This window comes from Zonotrichia albicollis, chromosome 5 (genome assembly GCF_047830755.1).
Source record: "Zonotrichia albicollis isolate bZonAlb1 chromosome 5, bZonAlb1.hap1, whole genome shotgun sequence".
Taxonomy (NCBI): domain Eukaryota; kingdom Metazoa; phylum Chordata; class Aves; order Passeriformes; family Passerellidae; genus Zonotrichia; species Zonotrichia albicollis.
In genome coordinates, this window is record NC_133823.1 from 59,607,835 (window position 1) to 59,631,371 (window position 23,537).

General features: G+C 36.2%; 1 long non-coding RNA gene across 1 annotated transcript in view; it reads left to right on the forward strand.

Moving 5' to 3' along the window:
* The window catches only part of LOC106629306 (uncharacterized), a 280,698-nt gene that overhangs the window by 180,353 nt on the left and 76,808 nt on the right, over positions 1-23,537 (forward strand). The window contains exons 10-11 of the long non-coding RNA XR_012580525.1: positions 12,803-12,950; positions 18,125-18,278. This is a non-coding gene — a long non-coding RNA (uncharacterized LOC106629306). The remainder of the gene's footprint in view (positions 1-12,802; positions 12,951-18,124; positions 18,279-23,537) is intronic.

Below are 23,537 nucleotides of genomic sequence, written 5' to 3' on the forward strand. Positions count from 1 at the left end.
TTTCACATTCAGTTTGAATGTCCTATTTTTAAAATAGCTTGGTGATATGAATTAAATTATTAATTGTGCTTGTATAACATAACATCCAATACTATTCAGTTGTACATTGCAAATGTATTTATAGGGGCAGCAGATCATTCATTAACTTTAGTGCTTGCATATCCTCCCTGTTTCACTATACGTGATAATCACTTAGTACCTCAGATGGGAAGAGCACAGTGTCAGTGATTTCATATATCTGTGATTGAAGTATGGAAAAGTTAGACCTCAAATATGTTTACTTCCTGTTTTCCTGGAATTTTAAAAACTGGGATTTTTTTTTTTTGGTGATGAAAATGAATAAATGACAAAAGTACATATCCAGACTCCTCCTTCCATGTAATTTTGTTTTTTATACCAGTTACAGCTTTTCCTTTAGGTTAAGCATGTCTTTGCTTTTGTGAGTAAACAAAATTTTCTGGAAATGGGTTGATAGACTTATTGATACATTGTTCTAAATACAGAAATATTTGTTTATGTAAAATACAGTTGAGGATGTTTTAAATCACAGCCTATCTTTTAATGTTCTAAGCCGCTGTACTTCCAACAAATATGTTGAGTGTACTTTTTCTTTTAAGTAATTTAAACAAAGGACCAACCAATCTGCCTTCTTGGATCTGGTGTGCATTGCATGCATAGCAACAAGTGAAGGTCCTGCAAGAGGTTCAAGTTTCAAATATTTTTCAAAGACCAGAAAATAATCACAGAATCACAGAATCATAGAATAATTTGGCTTGGAAGGGACCTTAAAGATTATCAAGATTATCTAGCTCCAGACACCGTGCCATAGGCAGGGACCCCTTTCAGTTGATCAGCTTGCTAAAAGCCCCATCCAGCCTGGTCTTCAAAACTTCCAGGGGCAACCACAGCTTCTCTGGGAAACCTGTTTCACTCCTCACCATCGTAATGGAACATTAAAAATTACTCTAAGATTAATTTTCGATAAATTTGATTCTAAAAAAACCTACAAAAACCATACCTGCACAAGAACATAAAGTATTAATCTAATTGTTGACCTTATTTTTTTTTCCCGCAAGAATAATCTATTTGTAAAGGTGATGTCAAGTCCTAGAAGAGTTTTAGAGAAACACCTAGCTTGCTTACTGACGTGGTATACACAGTTTGACACTTACAGGATTAATTCAGGGAAGTACTTAAACATGTGCCTAACTTTAAACACTGCTTAAATCTCATCAACTTTAATTAAATTTAATTGCATATGGGAGCACTCTCAAAGAATAAGATAATTTCCTGTAAATAATTTCTTTTTTTCAGAGGGTTTGCTGTATAGAAAAAGCTTTAACTGTAAAGCTTTCAATTTCCAGTTGTAGTAATGTTTCTGCCTAGTAAGTGGTTTTACTAGTTTTAAAGTAATTTTATCTGGCTTGCTTTAGGAGTAGGAAAAGTAGTGAGTGTTTATTTTATTCTTTAATGCAGATGGATGGAAAGAAGCACTAAATATGAAGCACAGCTGGTTACTTTTATCCTTGGTGCAACCCCTTTGGCTTCTGTGTAATGTTGCTAGGGATGAATTTGGTCTGCTGTTGGAAGACTATTTGTTCTGACTGCATGTGACAGCATAATTTAGTAAAAACATATTAAATATACCATTTAGGCACCACACTTGAGCATTTTTGAGATCCATAGGAATGATGTTCAAGCACATATGGTAAATTGCTCCCTGGAATTAATGGTCTGGTTTGATTGTTGTCTACAAGATTAAAAATAAATAGGAAGTTTTTGAATAAGGAATTTCAGAGGAAAACTGTGAGAGTTGATAAGCACACTTAATACACTATCTAGATGGACCATTAGTTTGATCTGGCATGTCAGTTCTTATGTACCTGGAAATAGCTTTTCAGTACACAAATGCCAAAAGGAATTTCGTCTCAAGCAGAGGTTAGAACAAGTTAATTTTATTTTAAATTATTTTCATTTTTAAACGTTAAATAGAATGATCAATTTTAGCAGAGTGCATACATCTTAAATGCAGAAGCCCAATATATTTAAGAAAACATGACTGAATTCAGCCTTCTATCTTTCTGCTGTTGTGGGAATTCAGGGGTTCCCAGAGTCAAATAAACAGCTGCTGATGATTTTGAAAAATAATGCAGACGCCAGCTATATTTGAAATTTAGCTTATTTACTGTACTTCCATGTCAAAGTGCATGAGTGTTCTGTTTTCAAAAGTGATAATTTTTTGTGACCCAAGGGGCAACTACTGAACCATTCAAGAATATAATTCATGGACTTGATGCTTTTGTTAAAGATCTATGAAATTCTCAATTTTTGAAAATTGGAAATATACTGAATGATGAAACATCCTCATAAAGGAGAAAAGTAAAAGAATAATGATCTTTAAAGATGTGCTTGAATACTCAAGGAATTTGAGAGCTATGCAGGTCATGTGTTTGCTTCTTGCATGTGAATTTTAGATGTGTTGCAGAGTTTGTACAACTGCAAATTGAATTAAGTGCAAATTCAAAATAGATCAAGTATTGCAAAAATGCTAATTTTATTGCATAGAAAAATCTACTTCAGATCGAGAGGATCTAAAGATCAGTCAACAAAGGAACCAGCTGATAGGCTGATTGTGTTTGACATCTTAGTGAAGCTGGACTACTATGCCTCAATATCATTTATTTCTTACACATTAACTTTTTTGAAAGTTAAGATGGAGAAACAGTGGGGTTTTTTCTTAAATTTTTATAGATTGTTGACAAAAATATAGTCAGGGCAAAGTATGAAAGAAGACAGCTATCAACTTGTTCTAGGATATTTATGTGTAACAAAATCACAAGGTCTTACACATCCCTTTCTCCACTGAAGAGCTGTGACTTCTGTCGTTAATTCTGCAAGTCACCTTTGCAGTTAAATGAGCTACTTAATTTTTACTTTTATTTTTATTTTTTTTACTTTTCATCATGGTAGATTCCAGCTATACCCTTGGATGACTGTGACCACCTGTTCTCCCACACCTGTTTCAATTCCTAAACCATATGTTGCAGTCAAAGACTAGAACTGCTATATGTATGTGATGTACTTTCTCATAAATATTTCATAGGCTTCCTAGTTTCTGTGATTAAAATTAATTTGAAAGCATTGATTTGCTGAAAATCAGGACTGAAAATGGTTTCTCAATAATATATCTGTTCCTTAGACAACGAGTTTTGCTGGTTGCTGAATCATAAAAACTCCTCATAGAATTATCAGCATATTGCTATCAGATATTAACATTATCTTTTCAAAATGAATTCCACTGGGATCAGTGTTAAGGAAACAGAGGATAACTTGCTGTAACACAAGAATGTTTGCAGTCATTTGTATAGTGATATTTCCTAGACTAAGCGTTCAGACAAGTTTTGCAATCACATGTTCAAATCAAAAATGTCTTTAAATTATTTTATCTTAGGTAATTTGGATAGTTGGCTAAAGCCTTTCCTGATATAAATGAAACATTTTAAAATTCTTTTCAATGAAGTTGTAACAATCTGTGTTGAATATATAAGAGTACTCCACCCACTTCTATGGACACCTATAAGTTCATAAAGATTTAAAATATTATATGCTTGGATATTAAGCTATAGTGTGCCTTTAATTCTCTTGGCAATACTGTGAAACCTCATTCAAACTATATTCTGTCTCTTAAACTGGTCTCTGAACAGGAAAACTTCCATACCCATGCAAGACGAATGCTGGTGGTAGATAATAAAACCATTTCTCATGAAATTAGCAGGCTGAGTTTTAGATCCATTCTTTGGACTTTTAATCTCTTCTTACAACAAAATGTGGATCCCCTTGCTTCCCATGAGGATGTATCTTCACCAACTTGTGCTGAATTGATTTGGAAAGAAAAAGAAACTCTTGTACATAAACATCCTTTCTGAAGCCATTTGCCTATGCTGGAGATTGAGATGGACTTATGAAAGCCCTTTATGCCTTACTGCCTTTCAGCTACTCTAAAGCGTTTGGAAGAAGTGGAATTGCTTGCAAAATGATTTGTTATGGCGTGGACTTTATGCTTCACTTTTACCCTTCATAATGAACTAGGAATGTATATTTATTACACTATGCAGAGGTAGTGAATCATCACAGGTGATGCGAAGCTGAATGTTTAATTAATGCCATGGATAAACCAGAGTAATATTATGCCCTTTACCTATTATTGTTGAAAGATCAGCAGCTGCCAACATAAAAAGTCAATTATGTTTGTAATGCCTTGTACTGGGGAGAAATAAAGGCTGCTGAAGGTGGTATGCATTTCTTTGTTTCTCTGCTTTCTCCACTCCCCTTGTGCTTGTCTTTTTCTTTCCCATTTTTTGTTTACTATATATTCAATTCACTGATTACTTATACAGAAGAAAATTTGTAGTATTAGAAGTAAACAACTGCTTGCTTTCTTCTTCTTTTCCCTCTTCCTTTTCTTTGGGTTTCTTGTGTCCCATTCATCTTCATAGTCTTTCTGGCTTGTTTTAAATGCAGTTAATGGAAATTGCAGCATGGGAAAATGAGACTGTTAGGAAAAGCTAATCATTCAAGCTATGACTATTGTAGCTTAAAAGCAATCTTCCTAAACACAAAGCTCAAGGAACAAACCCCACAAATTTTCAGTGTCTGAAAACGTAATTTCAGCTTAACTTGCTAACTGATTTATCAGAAGTTTGGTTTATTATTTGTCCAATAATGTTTAAGAGAATCTAAAACTAAAAGTTAAAACTCCTTGTGTTGCATAGTGTCCACAGAGTAAATAGAAAAAATTTCATCCTGATTTAGGCCAAGAATTTTGTATGTAAAAGATGTGCTGTCAATAATGATTTGAACATTATTTTAGAGTTAAAAAGAAAAGACTTTGCAATATTTATCTGTTGGGAGTTTCAAGGTATGAGATGGAGTAATTTTTCCTTGTTTTATTTTGGTATTGTTTTTCCCTTGCCATAAGAGATGAATAGATTCTATTTTCCTGGTACCTCTGAAAGTAGGGATCTAGTAATAATTGAAACCACCTCATTATCTTTACTTATCATCTGATAAGTAAACATTTTGGATGTTTAGGTCACCTCTAGGCACAAGGAGAACTGGTTTTAGCCCTCATGCCAGCACTGTACTGATTGACTCAGAGATTGCTTTCTGCCCCTTTCTCCTTTTCCCTTTAAAAAACTTCATCTGAAAATGCCTAGGTTTTTTTTTTTATTTATTTAATAAAAGCCTTGGGATTTTTTGTCATTCCACTTTAAATTTAGACCTTTTCTGCTCAGAAACATAGGAATATGGCTCAGTTCTCTGAGTTGTAATTAGTGAGTTCAGTGCAATGAAGATAAATTAATTGAAACTGATGGAACCTGGGTTATCATCCATGGCTTTTCAATATGAATTTTTCATCTTTTATTTTACTGCATGATTTTCTTGATCTCTAATGCCACAGACTTGCTGAGATGTTTTGATACAGCTTAGTCTTTCCATATTTCCTCCAAAGTCATGTTCTTGTGTTTTCCCCCATATGCTTAATTAAAATAGCAAAATGCCTTACTCTGGCTATTTAGTGACATTTGGTACAATAGAGAAAAAGGGAATAAGCCTTTTAATTGGTCGTTCCATGTATGAAAACAAGCAATTAGTTTCTGACATATAAGTTATGACAGAGAAATTTATTCAAATAAGTTAGGCTGGAGCAAAGTTATGGAATCTGATTGGTTATGGAATGTATAGAAACAAGAACTCAGCATCACAGTCTTGGTGCCTTGTTGCCCCAAAACACCAGGCTAGAGCCATCCTTGAAATGAAACAGAATATTTAACTCATCTAGGAAATTAAAGTGTGTTATGTAAATAGGAATGTGATGGAGCAATGACTAAAATCCCAGACTGACCACAAAATCTGACCCTCTACTAAGAAACTACTACTCGGAATATACATGTGCAGATGTGTTTCTATTTGTTCATCCTATCCTAGGTGGAGATCTGAGACTTTTTATCTTTTTTCCCTTAAAAAAAAGAAAAAAAATACTAGTTTTTAGTGACCACACTATCATCACAGAACTCAGTTAGTGATTTAAGGAAAAATACGATACAGTATTGTAGATAAGTATAGTTCTCACCACATGCTTTGCTTTCCCAGCTTCTAAAAGCAAAGTGTGATTATAAAGTTTCTGCCGTGGGGGTCATCCAGGATAACTCTCGTTGAGTTTAAGTGAAAGAAAATGTATCCATTTTTTCTTTTCCTTTTATGTTGATTTTTAGGGGAACAAGGGGAAAATGCTGTATGTCCATGGTTTGACAGGGATGTTTTTCCAATCAGAGAGAAGCATACGTTTATTTTGCTACTAGAATACAATTGCATTCCAGTGAATGCCAAGGTGACAAAACCCCAGGGTAATTTCCTACAGCCACACAATTTATAGGTTAAACAGTCTCACTTTAGGTTAAACTCAAAGCTGGTGCTAGATATTCAGTGGGAAGGTTGAACAAAGGACCTCAAAGTTATAACTATTGATTCTGGTTAGTGATATAATGATTAATTAGATGTCACTCAAATAGTGATGTGTCAATAACAGCTTGCTGAGCCCCAGTAACAGGTATCATTAAGTAAAATTTAGTGTGAGCTCTAAGCCCTCCTACTGTTACTACTTTTCTTAGAAGCCCTTAACAATAGCAGAGCCGCTTGGCTTTTGCTCAAATTCGCACACATAACAAGATCATTCATTGTCACCAGTTCAAAGCCATCTAGAAGAGGCAGAAAAAGAGAAAGACAGAGAAGTGATGCAGCTAAGTTAATAAATGAGGCTGTCCAGGGAAGTTTGGCAATAGGCTAGCCTGAATGGTTCCTTGTGGTTTCCTTGAAGGCCTGGGGAACTTCACCTGCTACAACTCTGTCTTGCCTCCTTTATGTTGTAGAAATCTTAAAAAGCAGGAGCAACGTCCTAACAATGGAGGCAAAGTGTTGTAGGGGCATAACATTTTTCTTTTATTCTAGCCTGGAACGGCTTTTAGTTGCTTTCAAAATGCAGTAAGATGAATGATGGACATAGAAAAGTTTATGTGATTTCCTGTAAGGACTTCAGGCATGTTAATATACCTTATGAAATCTAATTTTATTTGCTGTTCCTTATTACATATATATTTGGGTCCAGAGAGAAGAAGGAAATTCAAAGGCACAATTCAATTGTAACTAGATTCCTTAATTTCTGTTTGATTTTGGGGCTAGCATTGAGGAGCCTAAGCCACTTTAATTTCAGTAAGATTTAAGTTCCTAACTATACCTGTGAGGTGGGGCATTGGTATGTTTTCACTTTAAATATCTCATGGAAAAAATAAGTTTCACTCTGACATAAGAAGTGGGTTATCTCTTCACAAAAGAAGTTTAGAAATCCTGTACAGGTGGAGGCAGTTAAAACTCAGACTCTGTAAATTCCTGAGCCTGGAAACCTAAGGCTGCAAGATCCAAAATAGCCTTTCTATTCAGCACGTTTTGACAATTACACCCCAGTAAAACCAGGACAAATGGTTGTTTTTCCTGGTTTTACTGGGGTGTAATTGTCAAAACTTGCTGAATGCAGAATGACTTTTTCTCACTGAGAACTCAGCTTGTTCTAGTTTAGTAATTCCTACTAATTTGTTTTAAATAAGAAAACTCAATCAAATATAAAATTTGAATAGGAAGATGTAAACCTCTCTGTTTAACATATCTTTAAAGGTGGCTACATATATTCCTGCCTTTAAATGCATTTATCGGTCTTTGCAAAATTATTTCAATAATTGTTGAATGAATTAAAGATCTCCATTTGTCTGTTTTGTCACAATGTTTTGAATCATAATTTGTTCTACCGTTGGAGCTCAGGCAGACACGTTTCTTTTGCTTTTTCTTTAGTGCAAGTCTAGGAATATTACTCCAAAACATGGTTTTTGTGGAGCTAAAAGAGCCAAGGGTATGATTAAAATTCAGCCTTAGTGGTTATCTGTGGTATGTTCTTACCCAGAGGCTGCCTCTCAATGCTGTAATACTTGGAGAAAATGATTTTCTGAATAAGCCTGAAACAAAATGGCTATACAAGAAGTATAATGAAGCAGTGCAATAGCTAGTATTCTTTTGTTATGACACTATGGTAGTTTTGTTCCCCGTGTTCTAATAAAAGAATTCCAAAAATCACCAAAACAATATATAAAACAATATATTTCTGTAAGAGTTTTTGATTTTTCTTCCTCACGACATCCTGAATTACAATGACACTGGTGATCTGAAGTAAAATGCCTGACCCGAAGGGTGATATTATAATTTAAAAGATATTACAAGTGAAATATACTCCTTTATTCACTGTTGATCTCATTTAATCACTTTTTCTGTCAAATAAATTGTCCTCAAATAATAATACTAGAAATCATGTCAATATCTCAGGAAGTAAAAATCATAATATTTTTCTCTAGAAATTAAATAATGCTAAAAGTGGAATGTTAGAAAGTTGCAACTAAACACTACAGAATTAAGTTCCTAGGAAAAGTACCTAAGGAAAAAAAAAAATTCTTCTGCTGCTTTTGATAAAATTTCTGATAAAAATAGAAAACTCTGCTAAATCTGCAGTCCTTTATTCTGGCAATTTATAAACAGCAATCCTATGTTCATACCCAAATAAGCATAAATGGGATTTGGCTAACAGCTCTGACCTATCTGAACTATACAATTTAGACCATTTTTGATTCCAATGGAAGTGTGATGCTCACAGATAGTAAAAAAACCTCCCAGAAAAATGTTGAAAAGATCCTGAGTACTAAGAGTACAAGTACTCTTAGTGTGGTAAGAGAGAATGATAGGAAGAATACTGAGGAGTTTTGGTTTGTTTCTTCTCGCTTCTTAAGTATTCTTTGAAGTTGCTAAGTATTTTTTCCTGCCTATTACACCATCATCTTGAGTGATTAATAGTTGTTAAGGTTCATGGAGAGAAAATATTGGATGTTAAAGGCTCCTTCATTTATCAGATAAAATCACAACAAGAACTAATGTCTGAATGTCAAAATCAAATACATTCAGGTTAGAAATAAAGCGTCTTCACTGTTGCCAGTGTTAACAATTGAAATTACCTACAGAGAGAAATGGTGCATTCTCCACCTCTTGGTATTTCCAGATCACTCCTGTATGTGTCAGTCAAAGCCATTTATTACTGATGTGACTACAGGAGTAATTGGGTATATTGTTTAGCTCAAGATATGTGCAAAGGCAGACTAAATGCCTCAGTGATTCCTCTTGATCTTGAAGTATTTTATTAGACAAGCCTTTTCAAGTGGAATATAAATATTTTAAGAGTCGAGGTTTTATAGAAAACCATTTTATTTTTATTTTGAAAGTATCAGCTTCTCCCCTGAGGCAATATTTTACCATAAACACATGGAACTGTATGTTGACAATGGTCTCTGGATTTAGTTTTTCCCCTTAAATTTGGTTTCTACTAACCCTACGAAAAAATGGGCAGTTTGATTAAATTCTATCCACTTATAATGATCTTGCTTTACATATTTGTATTATATTTTTCAGGATCTTTTCACCTTTTGGATTATATGACTTTGAAACAGCTCTGAACCCCAAGCTGGCAGTGGTATGGAAGGAATCCAATATAACATGATTTGTTTGGATCATTGCTTTAATGCAACTACAGAGGCACAAGGTTCACAAAATAGATGGAGAAAGCTTAAGTCTGGGTCTCAAGACCATATGGACTATAGAAGTCCTTGAAAGGTGCCTTTTGTTTCCTGAGAGCTTTAATTTAATTTTTTTGTTTATATTTCTACAGCATAATTTTTAGGGCCTTTGGAAAAGAGGGGCAATTTTTTTTTTCAGAGAATCACAGGGTGGCTGAGGTTGGAGGGGACCTCTAGAGACCACCTGGTCCAAAACCTTGCTTAAATAAGTGTCACCTTTAGTAGGTTGCTCAGGAACAAGTCTGGTTGGGTTTTCAATATCTCCAGGGATGGAGAATCTTTGAATTCACAACTCTCAATTTGCTAAGACCACAAGATGATTTGGCAACTGTCTGAAATATCTCTCTGAAAAATAATAGTAATAATATTTCCAGTTTTCCAAATTCTTCTGCAGGCATCCCCAGTCATGCTTGTGAAGCCACTGTGGCTCCCTGTCCCCAGACACAAGTTTTCCCAGTCTGTGCACACAAGTCTGACATGACTGTGGCCACACAGACCCCACAAATAGTGGTGCCTGTACTGACACCCATAAATGCACACACAGCCCTCACATAACCATGAGTCTCACAGTCAGCCTGAATCTGTTCCTCCTCTCTGTGAGCAGGAGACAAAAAACTGCTCACTATCTGCTCACATGAAACTGTGTCATGTTTCACATGAAACTTTGGTCATGTTTCCTCTATTGTTCCTCCCAGTTCTCCTTGGTTACCCTCTCTCCCCATCTTTGGTACTTACATTAAGCATACCATAAAAAGTGAACATTCCCACAATTAACTTGGCGCATCCCTTAATAATTTTTACACAATCCATTAATCCTTTTCACCACTCCATTTTGTGATAAATCCTGTACCCTTGAAGGCAATATTCTCCTTTTAGTCTGAAGGCCTCTGAGAGAGAGTTTCTGCTGCTGACTCATCTCAGTGGGGTTCACACCAGGGACAATAATTTTCTCTTGATAGCTTTAGAGGCAGCTGATTCAGTGTGCTCTAATTTTCACTGATTAGGTTTTCACTGATTGTGTTACTATGGGTCTTCCACTCATGACTGTTCCTTAGATCCTTGCTGAGTCTATCTGTTCAATTTACTTATCTTTTCATCATAGAATCTACAGACTGCTAACTTTTAAATGAAGCAAATGTAGAACTTTTGAAGAACTGAAAGAAAATTTCAGGTTTTTCTTGCACCAGCTTGCTTTTCCTGTTTAAGGAAGAAGTTACCCCGTTTGGAAACTGAAATAATAATATATCCTTAACTTTTCATGCAAACCATAGGAAGGACAGTATGGGGAGTTCAGCTGCTTTCAGGTTTCCTCTAATCTGTACCAGAGAAGCAACATCTGATATTAAATTCATGTCTCTATGTTCAGTATTGCTGGATTTATGCACTCAATTCCCTGAGGGTCTCAAGCTGATCAGATAGAGCACAGTTGCATTTCTGTTCACAAAGACCACCTCACAGTGCTCTATGCAGGCTTTCTGCAGCAGTGGAATGGCTGATATGTGATCTGGAATAATGTCTATATGGAAAAAAAGTTAGCTTTTCAAAATTTTTGAGTCCTTTTGAACAGACAAAGTGAATTTTTCAAAGCTTTGTCTCGTACAACTGACTTATTTTACTCCCATCTTTGGTACCTTTCTACTTAATACCAGATTGACTGTTTCATGGAACCGTAGTGCAAGCTGTAGCTCTGGAGAGTGAAAGTATGTGGGTATAAGAAGTGCTGCTCTTAGGGAGTGTGAGAAACTATAAAAACTGGAACATTAAAAGTAAGAAATTTGAATTTAAAGAGAAAAAAAATGTACTTCACCCTCTTTCCATTAATTCTCAGGAAAGATTTTCCTCGATTTCTCACTCAATATTTAGTGCCACATAGGTTGCAGATAAATTATTTCCTTTGCTTCAAAGAAATAGGATGCTAAGTAGAACTTGTAAAGGTGGTTTATGTTCTCCTTTAACCATTGAGTTTCTGCTTACTCTTTTCGGTTAAACACATGTCAACAAATTTATTGATTAATTAATCATTATGTCATTAATCATTCATTCTTAATGCTCTTTAGGATAATAGTTCCTTAAATTGGATGCACTTATTCATTATGGGCTGTGGCTTCTGAAATGCCCCCTATTTGACCTTTATATTTGACATTGGTAAAAAATGACAAGGTTACTACTTAGCCTGGACCTCCCACTTGGAAAATATAGTAACATGGGGTCATTAATTTTAGTTGCTATCTGCTAGTAATGAAAATGTTCATAAGTAAGTTTCAGTGGGTGAGTGGCTGAAATTAGCATAATTTTTAAAGTTATGCTGATTAAGGGATAAGAGGATGACTCTTCATTCCTTGCTCTTTCAAAATTCATCTAATTTCACTGACTTCAGACTCTTGTAATTGCTAATGGATAGTTTGATGTTTCATGAAGTTAGTAGCTAGATCACAGGACTGAAACACATCTAGGGATCTTCAGTGTCTGTGAAACTTGTGTCATAATTGTTGTGTTAGGAATAAATGCCTGTTAGGACAGGCAGGAACACATTACTGTGATGCTAATATATTTTGCTCACCAGTTTAACAGAGTTTAAGGTATTGTAAAATGACTTACATTCACTTCTATTATATAATATAAACTGCTTCACATATGATGAAATTTGAAGGATCCCTTTAGTCCTTCAAATCATTCTCTTTGTTAAGCAAGCAAGTACCTTTTAGATGCTTGATGTAAAGTCTTATTCATTGAAGGAATAAGCTGTGATAGCATATATGCTCATAGTTAAAAGAGAAAAGATTTCCTACTTGGTGGAGCACAATGCATTAAAGAATCCATACAAGTTAAAAGAAAGTGATTATGGTTTTAAAGCTTAGGCAACTTTAATTTGTTTCCTTATTATCACCATTAATGGTGTGCACTACTGTTTTTATGGGGGAGAGACAGATCTCTCTTTTCTGTAAAGCCTTTCCCTGGTCTGCTGTATGTAGCAGAATACTGTATATATTCCTAATATTAGAAAAAAACTGCAGGAAAGAAGAAGCCACTTTCCCAGTTATGCCTTTCAGAAATGAATTCTATTCTTCCTTTTGCTTTAGAACTCCTACGTGATCCTGTAAAAGGTATCTGCAAAGACTCATAACTCAGTCATGTGGGCGAGGTTCACTGAGGATTGGGAAGCTGCATGCCTGGCATGGAGACGTTTTGTCACCTGTTATCAGCATCACCAGCACCTTGGTACACCAGGTGAAAATATGGTTTCACTTTATCTACTGTGTGCATCCTGTGTGTTTCTGTTCTGCAACTAAAGAAACTAAAGTTTCTGTTCTGTTTTGCAATTCAAAGAAGTCTTCTGAATTTTATTCGACAGCATTTATCACTGTTGCTCCTCTTCAAACTGCATGGAACAGCCTTAAAGGGAATTTTCAAAGCATCTTTATTGGATGCTTGTTGCAAGTGGGAAACTGAAGGTCATGTGTCCTTTGTACTTAACCTTTTGTGACTCCTGGCAAATTAATACTTGAAGGAGAGATCTATTTTAGCTGATTGATTCTTCCTTTTCTTGTGTTATCTTTGTGTGGCTTTGAGTCTTCTTTTCCTGCTTGGGTGGAAAACCCTCACCTTGATTGTGGTCAAAAATTATCTATTTACTGGGTGGTGTTACCTGCGGTGTAGACCAGGAAATATTATAAAGTTACAATAGGAAAACTTTAGAACAGCCTTAATAAAATTAGGAAAACTTGAAAATGTCTTACATTTTGAATCAGAAGGCCTAGATTAGCTGCTCAATGTGGGAACATTTTAGCAGATCTGAATGTCTACAGTGGCTATATTAAAACAGAGTTCTGAAATGACTGGCACCTGATTTGCATGTATTATGAAGATGCCTCTGACTAGTTCATGGTAAAAACTAATTGAGTTTTTCCAAGGCTTCAAATTTTTGGCTATTTCATGAAGGAGTCCAGGTTAAAACAACCCTACTTAAGGATGTGGAAACTGAAGAGTCATAAGTGGTAAATGTTTTGGAAATTTTCATTTTGGTGAGTTAGTATGTGAATAGGTGATTAGAGTTATCAGAAAGAAACTCCAGGCAGTACAGAGACAGTGTTTCAGAAAAAAACCCTGAAATTTATGATAGGACTTGGTACCAAGATTACTAAGAGATTTATATGTTACAGGATGACTTTTGCACTATTATATAAATTAAAAGAAGACAGCCTCATATTAAAAGAATAAATATTTCTAAATTTATTTATTCATATTAAAATGAAAAAGTATGCAATTCTTTTCGAGTATACTGTATAGCTGTTAGTAAACCATTATTTTAAAAGGATTATTACATACATTGTCTCTAGTGCTCATTTGATAGAACTGTAGCTGAATGGAATGTTAAATTTGTTGTCATTGAGGAAAAAAAAATTCAAAGAAAGTATAATGTTCTTCTGTAGCAATCATGAGGAATTCTAGCTGTCTGTGTTACTATAACATATTTTAATGACATTATTTGTGTGGAACTAACAAACAGGTTTTTCACTTAAAGTGCATCTCTACAGAAACAATGAACTACCAAATAAAAGTTTAACATTTAAACAATTAGCATTATAATAGAATTATTTATAATTATACTATCCTCATACTTTTGAAAGAAACTTTTTCTTATTAAATTTTGTTTATTTTAAAAATTACCATTATAATTTTTTAAAATAACCTTTCAAAACATTTTATTACAATTTGAGCAAAGAAACAGAGATAAATTCACATTTGAATGCTAACAATTGTATTCTCCACTGATACATAAATACCTATCTTTTCCTCTCTTAAATGAAATTTGAGCATATAAATACCAGAAATGAATGACTGCAAATATCCAAGCTTGTAGTACTTGTGCACAAGGCGAGTACTAAGAGTTGTTTTTTGGACTCCTCTGCCAATAACAGACTTACATACCTCATATCATGCTATTTGGTTAAGTTGTAATCCTTTTTTATGATTTGCCACTTTTCAACATGGACATTGCTAAAATTGGAGCTGCAAGTTATTCTGGTAGGCTTCTCCTGTCTGCCTTGGATACCAGAGGTGATAACATTCTGCTGTTTGACACCTGCATCATCAGGGCTGCACAGGACACTGTTATTGCATGCTGGCATACCAACAGAAGGAGCACAGTAGTAAATAGTGCCTTTACACTATTTGTAGTGCTGAAAAGCTTTCAGTGAGCTGTTTTAAGTCAGTGCAAAAGGCAGCTACTGAAATTCAGAAGGGACATCATCTTGTCTGTGCATTGTACATTTTTTGTTCTTCCTCCAGTCTATTTGAAAACAGCAGGGATCTTGGCTTGCAGCTATGGGTTCTCAGCTGGCTCCCCTTGGAGCAGGTATTTATTTCCCTGATATACTTACTGGCTTCCTTTCCAGTTTTTGTATGTGTAGCCATATAAGCATAAAGATTGTATGTAAATGTTTGCAGGGTTCTGCTGGGGTTGCCTGGTCCTGTTTCAGGCTTTCAAATCCTTTGCAGTGGTGACACCCTGAAGGATGGCAGCATAATAAGCATGTAGATATGTGAGTCAGCCTCCCTCTCTGAACAGATGGGTTATGACAATTATTGTAGGAAAGGAGGCTGCCAGAGAAGCCTTGCTGATAAGATTAGTGGTGGTGCTGATACTGGCTATGTTAGCATGACACAACTTCACAGGCTCTGTTATGGTAACACTGCAATGCACTTTTACACAGAAAAGCATGAAAAGAAATAAAATCAGCTGATCAGTCTATTTTTATATTTTTTTAATTCACCTCATGTTTAATGGTAAGAATATCAAAAAACATAAGAAACTGCTTTATCTAGGAAAAAGTTGTTACATATTTGTCAAGTTCCCACATCCAAATTACAAACTAAAGGATCCTTTTAGTTTCTATGTGACACACAAGCTATAGATTTCAAAGCTTACTACTGTTGCAAGGCTGTGAAAGAGGCAAGTTTGTACTGAGAGTAAAATATATTGTAGAGAGGTGCTGGCCATGTCAGGTTTTGATCTCTTTGTATGCCAAGAGCTTTCTCAGTCTGAGACACTTAGACATCTATTTACCACTAACTCCAAGTGATATTCAGGGCCAATTAGGAGCCTTGACCAAGGTGTGTACAGAGCATGCTGAAACCATGGCAATGAGGTTCACACAGAACATGATGTGATGTCTGCTTTTTAGTGTCAGATGTCCTTTTCTAAGCTTTAAGTTGGAAATCAAAATTCCCTAGATGCTCACTGATCTGGATGTAAATGGATGTTGAGTCCTTTAGGCTGCATTGTCAGAGTGGCCAGATGTGGTACAAGCTGTTATTCTTACAATTCCAAAAATTAAAGGAAATGATATCTTGCAACTACATACCTGAAGAGACCCTCTTCTCAGTGAAGCCTTTATCTTGTCCTATACATCCAGCAAAATAATCTGTCAGCTTAACACACAATTAACTTACTGTGTTGTCAAATTCATAATTTTTGAAGAAAGTTCCAGTGGAGAAAGTGTCTCAGTTTCCAGCGCTCTTCTAGAAGTGACTTTGCATAAATAAGATTAAAACAAAAATAGACTTTAATTGTCCTAGTAGAACAGCCCAAAAATCCCAGAATTCTGGTTAAGCATTTTTGTCAAAAGACTAGCAGTAGCATTTGTATTGATGTTATGAAAATTTCACTACTTATCACTTTAGTTTAAAATACCAACTCCACATGAAACAACTGGATTTGATAAGCAGCCAGCAGTATTGCAAACTGTCATAACAGTTGACTTAAAATGAATGAAACTCAGGCCAGGGTTGTCTAACCAGACTCAGTAATCCTGATGCACAAAATCAATTCAAAATGAGAGTTCCACAGGTCAATGAGAGTTCCATAGATCTAGACATGAGCAAAAACTGACTGGCAAAATAGGCTATTTTTAATCTACTTGATTTTGGCAAAATAATTAGCTAGAGAACTGAGAGTTAACCCCAATTCTTACTGCTCAAGCTTTAGGGATTAAATGCAGGTAAAACAGCATTACTGGAATCTTCAAACCTTATAAATAATAAAATATCACAAATAGAGCATTCCGGGAAGGAAAGACCACCTCCTGCATGGAGGTTTTCTTTGTGTTGTCCTAATTCATATTTACTGTTTACTGCTGCTTAATTTTAGGAAACTTCATTCTGAAAATAAAAAAGGTTAATTTTGAAATCCTTTGTGTCTGTAGACATGTTAACTGGTAGTACAGATGCTAGGTTTATTTTTTTCCATTTCTTTGATACAGTAGTGCTGAAATTGTCTTCCTTTCTGAAATGAAAGTTGATCCTTTGTGCAAAACAACAATAGCAAATAGAAAGACAGGTAATTATCTCCAAAAACATGAACTGATTTGTTTGAAACTGAACATCTATGGACTAAGCTATATCAAATTTAGACAGTGCTTCTGAAAATTGTGGATGTATAGTAAATCACTAGCCTGAGGGCATGCAAAGCCTGAAAGAACAAAAGCAATGTTCCATTTTACCTGTTACAATCTGCTATAAATGGTTTTGTAAGTTGCAGCAGTATTTTGGATTGTAGAAAGAATAAGTAGTGCTTGGCATACCTTATGTGCAGTGCAGAATTCTTTATCAATTGCTTTAATAGGAAAGAAGGTAATCCTTTGTGAAAAGACTCTCACTTGGGAAAGTGAAATGGTTAAAATGTTACAAAGTAGATGATTATTTTTAATTTTTGGATTACAGTAATGTGGCAGCTCTGTTATCTAGCAAATCCATATGCAAAAGACAACTGACCAGAATATTAAATATAACCTCTAACTAGAGAAGAGAAGCCCTCAGCTCCATAGATGGTTTTTTACAACTACTAGAGCTAAAATAGATCTCAATTAGTGAACAAAAAGCTTTCTCAGGGTTTTCAGGAGAATTGTAATAGAATGTGAATTCATTGAGGATTAAGTCCAAATTCTGCAAATGGTTTTGAAGTAAGAACAACATATCCTGAAATCTCACCTGCTCCTAGATTTAGCTGTCAGCGTGAAGTAGAAATTCACAGCTTCAAATTGGACTTAGGCACATTATCTTTGGGGTGCCAAGAAACTATTGGCGTTTTTCCTCTAATGCATGGTGCAAAGCAGCAGGCTGGGTCTGTGCTCTGACCAGAGCAGCTGGCCAGGGCAGAGGGCACAGGCAGCATGCCCCCAGAACCTCCCCAGATGGAGGAGCCCCCACTCTGCTGTCCCCTTGCAAAGGGCTGAGCTCGCAGGCACAGAGCTGTGGTGGGACCAGCTGGGGACAGACTCCCCACCCTGGAGTGGTTTTGGGCATCAGTCACTAGGCATGGCAGAGAAACAGAACCTGATGCAAATCTTGGAATGCAGCTCCCTTGTATTCTGATCTGAAGGTTTTCTTCTCTGTGTTTGCAGAAATCTTGAATCCTCTTCTGCATCACCTCACAGCTTTTGCACAAGGACTGCAAAAGGTGTCTGCTGACCGAGCCAAAAGGCTGGTGGGCTGAAACACTTTTGGCTGCAAAGAAGGGATTAAACTTGGACTCCATTAAGTGACAGTAGCTGGAAGGTATGACTTTGGGCTGAATGGCTTTAAGTAGTTTACAGAAGACCTTGTGGTAGTGATAAAACTGGTGTAGTCATTTCTATTCTAAGCTTTAAAACTGGAAGCATGTTAAACAGATATTATATCAAGAAGAAGAGAAAATTAATCTGTAGATATTGATTAAAATTTCTGCAGACCTGAAAAGAACTATAAAAGTAAATAAATGTTTTTTATTAAATCTTTGTCCTGTTAAATGACAGGAATCTACATTCAGCTAGCATAGTGTGATTTACTCTTATGGTAACAAGAAAACTTGAGGCAGAAACTAATTTTCCGCATCCACTGAACCTGCATTCATGTGAAAAAATCTAATGATTGTAATAGAACTACTATGGGAGTAAATTTTACTGCAGAGTATGAAATGTCCAAGAAGGTTGAACATATGCAATGTAATATTATTCAGGTGTTATGGAATACCAGCTCATCCTATGAGGTGCTGTCTGCTTTCTCAGTAGTTACACTGAAGGTTGCAGAGAATGCAAGTTTTTATACAGTTTTCAACCTCTGTATGCTCATTTTGGAAAACAAAAGCTACAACTCTTTTCTTTTGTAGTTGTAGTAGTGCTAAGTACATTCAGATGTGCATTAAGGAAATTTGAATACAGTTTTAAAATATTTGCTTTACTATTTAGTTAAAAAGAAGTGAGCTTGAATTCCTTCCCCATCACCCCCAACTCCCAGGATTCTACCTGGGATATGAAGAGATTTCTCTTCTTCTGTGCATGAAGTTATTTAGTGCTTACATGATCACTTCCTTTAGTTCTGCTGTGATGGCAATAATCTTCAATATGGAGGGGTCTTTATTGCTGTTTTCCATGCGTTTACATTGTAGGCAGCAGTTTTATTGATTTCATCAGACTTGAATGTTAATGCTGACTGTAAGCCAAATCCTGCCTGTCTCATATACATACTGGTCTAGAGAACTTTATGGAAGTAACAGGATTTGGCCCTTTCTAATTTTAAAACCTTTGAGCTATTCAATGTTATACATCTATTTATTAATCTTTGTTGTATTTCAAATATGCATGGTATTGATTCAGTTGACTATACCAGCTACAGGGTCATTGTTGTACAAATTAAATGGGGATAACTCAGAGAGTAGACCTCTCTCTTGAAAGCCACTCATTTTTGCCTTGGATTTATATGCATTTTCTATATGATACATTGAAAGTGCCACAGAGTAGAATATGTAACTGGTGCAATATTTAACGATTATTTGTGTAACAAGATATTTATACATCCTTTATACTTCTTTTTATATTATTTTTAAGAGAAATTTGTATGCATAAATTAGTTTTGCTAATCATATTCTCTGTCCACTTGCTGAAGCCAGGTATGGTTAGTGTTGCTGAATCTTCTGGCCTCTTAGAGGTGAACATGCATTCGTAGTGGGGGCATGAATTCACAAATTGAGTTTTTATATTTAGACATGTTCAGCTACACGGATCAAAATGAACAGAAACACTCAGCATCGAAAAAATCCCAGCACATGTGACCTCATCCTCTTACCCCCCTGATAAGGATGAAGATGCATTAATGGGAATGAATATACGTTTGCAAGGTGGATGCCTACGGCAGCGAGGCTCATACACTCGGTCTGTGCAATAGCTTCCTCTGGATCCCAGGCTCTCTAGTTTCTGGCAGCTGGGCGCACAACTTCAAGGCTGGTACCAGCCCCAGTCCTCCCTCTGCACACACAGATGCAGAGACACACAGACAGCTGCACTGTGGAGCCCTTCTGTAGCCAGTCTTACACACTCGGTCTTCCCAGTGAGTGGCTTGTGCATCACTCACAAAAATTCTCTCTATTTCTCTCTCTCAGTTGGTCCCACCCCATGGTCTCTAGCAATCAGCCTTGACCTCTGGGTCCCTCCAGTAGCTGTCTCCCTCACAGAGATGCACACTCAGATGCACCCCAAACTGGAGTCCACTTCCATACATGGCTGCTGAGCCCTGTATCCTGCTCCCTGACTTGTTCAGTGTGACATTTGCTGGGGTTTGTGAGTGGTTGGTGACACACAATCAATCACAGTGTCTGCAATTACTGGCACCACAGACACAGAGTCCCTTTGACCCACGGTCTGACTCTTGTTGCTGCCACTCAGATCCTTCCCACCCCAAGAACACACAGGTCCATCACCAAGGTAAAGAAGTAGAAATAGGATTACACAAGAAGACAGGACAGATGGTGGTGATGATTACAGGGCATGGCCAGGCAGACAAACAGAATAACTGTAATATGGATGTTTAAATATGACTATTTACATGTGATTATCTTCTTTTATCGCCTTATTCATCTATGCTTATTCTATCCCATGCTTATTCCATGAAACACTTTGATTCTTCCATTTCCCCTCCTTTGGCTCCTTCCTTAAATTTTTAATAAGTCTTATGCAATGTCAAGAAATTCCTCCTCTTCATCCCATCACAAGATCCTGCACCTCCCTCAGTCTGAGGGGAGTTGTCCCCAGCTTCACTGGGGGGATACTCCCCTGGAACCCTCCAGGTTGAGACAGGGAGCAGGTGTAGGTGATGAGGTTACTGAGTTTCCCCTGCCTGACCCTGTGCCTCACACATCTTTGTGTGGGCAGAAAAGCCTTTTTTCCACATAACCTAACACATATGTACAAGTGAACTTGCATCTTTATCACATTGCCTTTGAATGTGACAACAGCTTATTTCAAACAGAACAGGAGAGAGATGAATAAAAAAGCCAGAGGAGACTGTATACAAAAATTTCCAGCAACAACACATGTCGGTGTTTGATCTGCAACACCCCTGCCTCCCTACAGCTCTTAGCACCAACAGCTCTCCTGGCACAGCTGACAGACCTGTGACCACAGTGGTGCTAGTAGATACCACTATAATTCACAGGTATTCATGGGATATAATCTGCTCTGACACTTCTGTGTAGTGCATATTCCCTGTTCAGGTAAATGCCAGTTGCATTCCCGTCTGTGTGAAAATTTCAGCATCTCTATTTCTCCATGTAGGAAGCTGAAAGTCAGTTTGCAGCTCAAAGGTAGGAATGCATTACTTAAAATTACAGATCTCTCTAGTCACAGTCCTTGCTCAAAATCATCCATGGTGAAATGGAATGAGCTATTTGAGAAAAAGTAAATATTTTATGCTGTGTATCTGCTCTGCTTTACACATAGAACCCCTCAATGCCTGCAAATAGATAAACTAGGAACATTGTTATCAACGAAATTTTAAAAATTTCAATATTATAAAATGATCAGCTAAGAGAATAAAAACATTATATAGGTTCCATTTTTTATGCAGTCCCTCTGGAAAAGTTTTCAAATTGTCTTTGGTATAAATATGGCTAGAGGATTTATAGGAAAGAACAAACAGGAATGAATGCTGTTTAGACCTTTAAACTTGGTGATATTTTTCTGAAGACTGGCAATAAAAGCATGATGACATATCATAAAGGAAATAAAAGGAAGCAGAAACTCCCAGTGTTTTTAAACCTAGGTCTTTTGGCTCCAAATGACTGTTTTGTATAAGGCAAAGACAATGTTGATTCACAAGGACTATAGATTATTTGAGGTGAATTTTGGATCTTCTGGTGGGCATGACCACAGTCTTCTGACTTAACTTTTAGGCCACCTTACATGTTTTTAAATAGTAGAATACTTCTGAATTTTTAGGCAGTAATAGTTACTTATGATACTTTTATATTGTTACAGCAAATAGCTAGCAAAAGGGCAATGACTTAAACACTCCCAAATCATCTTTTTTAAGGCTTCATGGTATGCTGTATCCAGGGTTGCTAGAATACTTAGGTGTTTTGTTGAGGTAGAATATCTTGACAGCTGATTTAATCACGAGGTCTAGAACATATCATACAACCTGAAGGGACCATTCAGGAGATCTAAATCTCCTGAATTTCAGATCTGGGACCTTAAATGACAGCTGCTGAAATCAGGCTGAGAAATTCCTATGTATTCATATATATATATATATACTTCCAGATTCTTCCTGGTCTCTGTGGTCTGTCAGTGCCTGAGTGGACAGTTTTAGATGCTAGAATAAACTTCACATTTTCAACCAGATCTTCTTTATATAAACAGGACATATGGGGTTATGTCCTATTTCAGTGACTGGGATAATAAAAATAGGAGTAGTTTCCTCTTTGTCACTGTTTCTCTGTCACATACTTCTCTGTTTTAGAGGCACTTAGTCTTTGACCAGTTATCTAAACAGGTGTTATTCCAGAGATGTACCTCCAACATTTTACATGAAGCAGCAGCCCAGTTCTGAGGTTAATCCTGCAATTAACTGCAGTTGTTACACATTTTTTGGTTCCAGAGGAAGTTTTGTTACACACAAACCAGATGTCCAACAGGGGATATTAAATTTGGAGCTCTAGTTGTGCACTTTATAACAGTACAAGTTGAAACTAATGTTTGATGCTTCATAATACAGATGTGGTGATGGTGTTTCATCCAGGGACCAGGTTAAAGCCAGTCTGAGGGGAACTCACAGACCATGCAGGGTGTTGATGCTGGGTCACATCACCACCTGCTTTTGATTTAGTGGCCTTCCTCTGTTTTCAGTATTTAAAAAAATACTTGTTTTAAAATATTACTTTTTAACTGTTTTTTTCTTCACAAAAACTGTGCAAAGAGCTGTTTTTTCTCCCAGCATATGAACAGGGATGTGAAAATACCGAAAGCAAAGCACTGTGTCTTTGATCTCTCCTGACCTAATCTGCGGCTCCTTTGACAGTTACGGAGATAATGGACAATCTTTGATGAATTTGTTCCTGTCTCACTGAGATAGAAAGTCAATCCAATTCTCCATTTCTCAACTCTGTGTGATAACAATTAGTGCCAATGTCTTGTCAACTGTGTGCTCATGCTTGCCTTTCATATGGCAGTCAGTATATATTGAATGGAAACTATACAACAAGAAGGTAGATAAAAACTGGGTCAATATTTTAGGGTCAAGTACTTCAGGATTCAGTGTCAGACAAAGCCCAAAAGTGAATATTAATATATTTTTTCCCTTAAGAATATTGAAATGCCCTATTTGAATGTTATATGAAGGTCATGCTGATCTAGCAACATTTTAAATCATCATGAAAAATTGTTCTTATTAAAATGTAGGGTAGAGTACCTATTTTGAAGCTATGCCACTGGATACATGTGACATAGAGTTAACCTATTGAAGAGTAGTATAAGCCCATGCACAAAGATTCACACTGCAGAATGC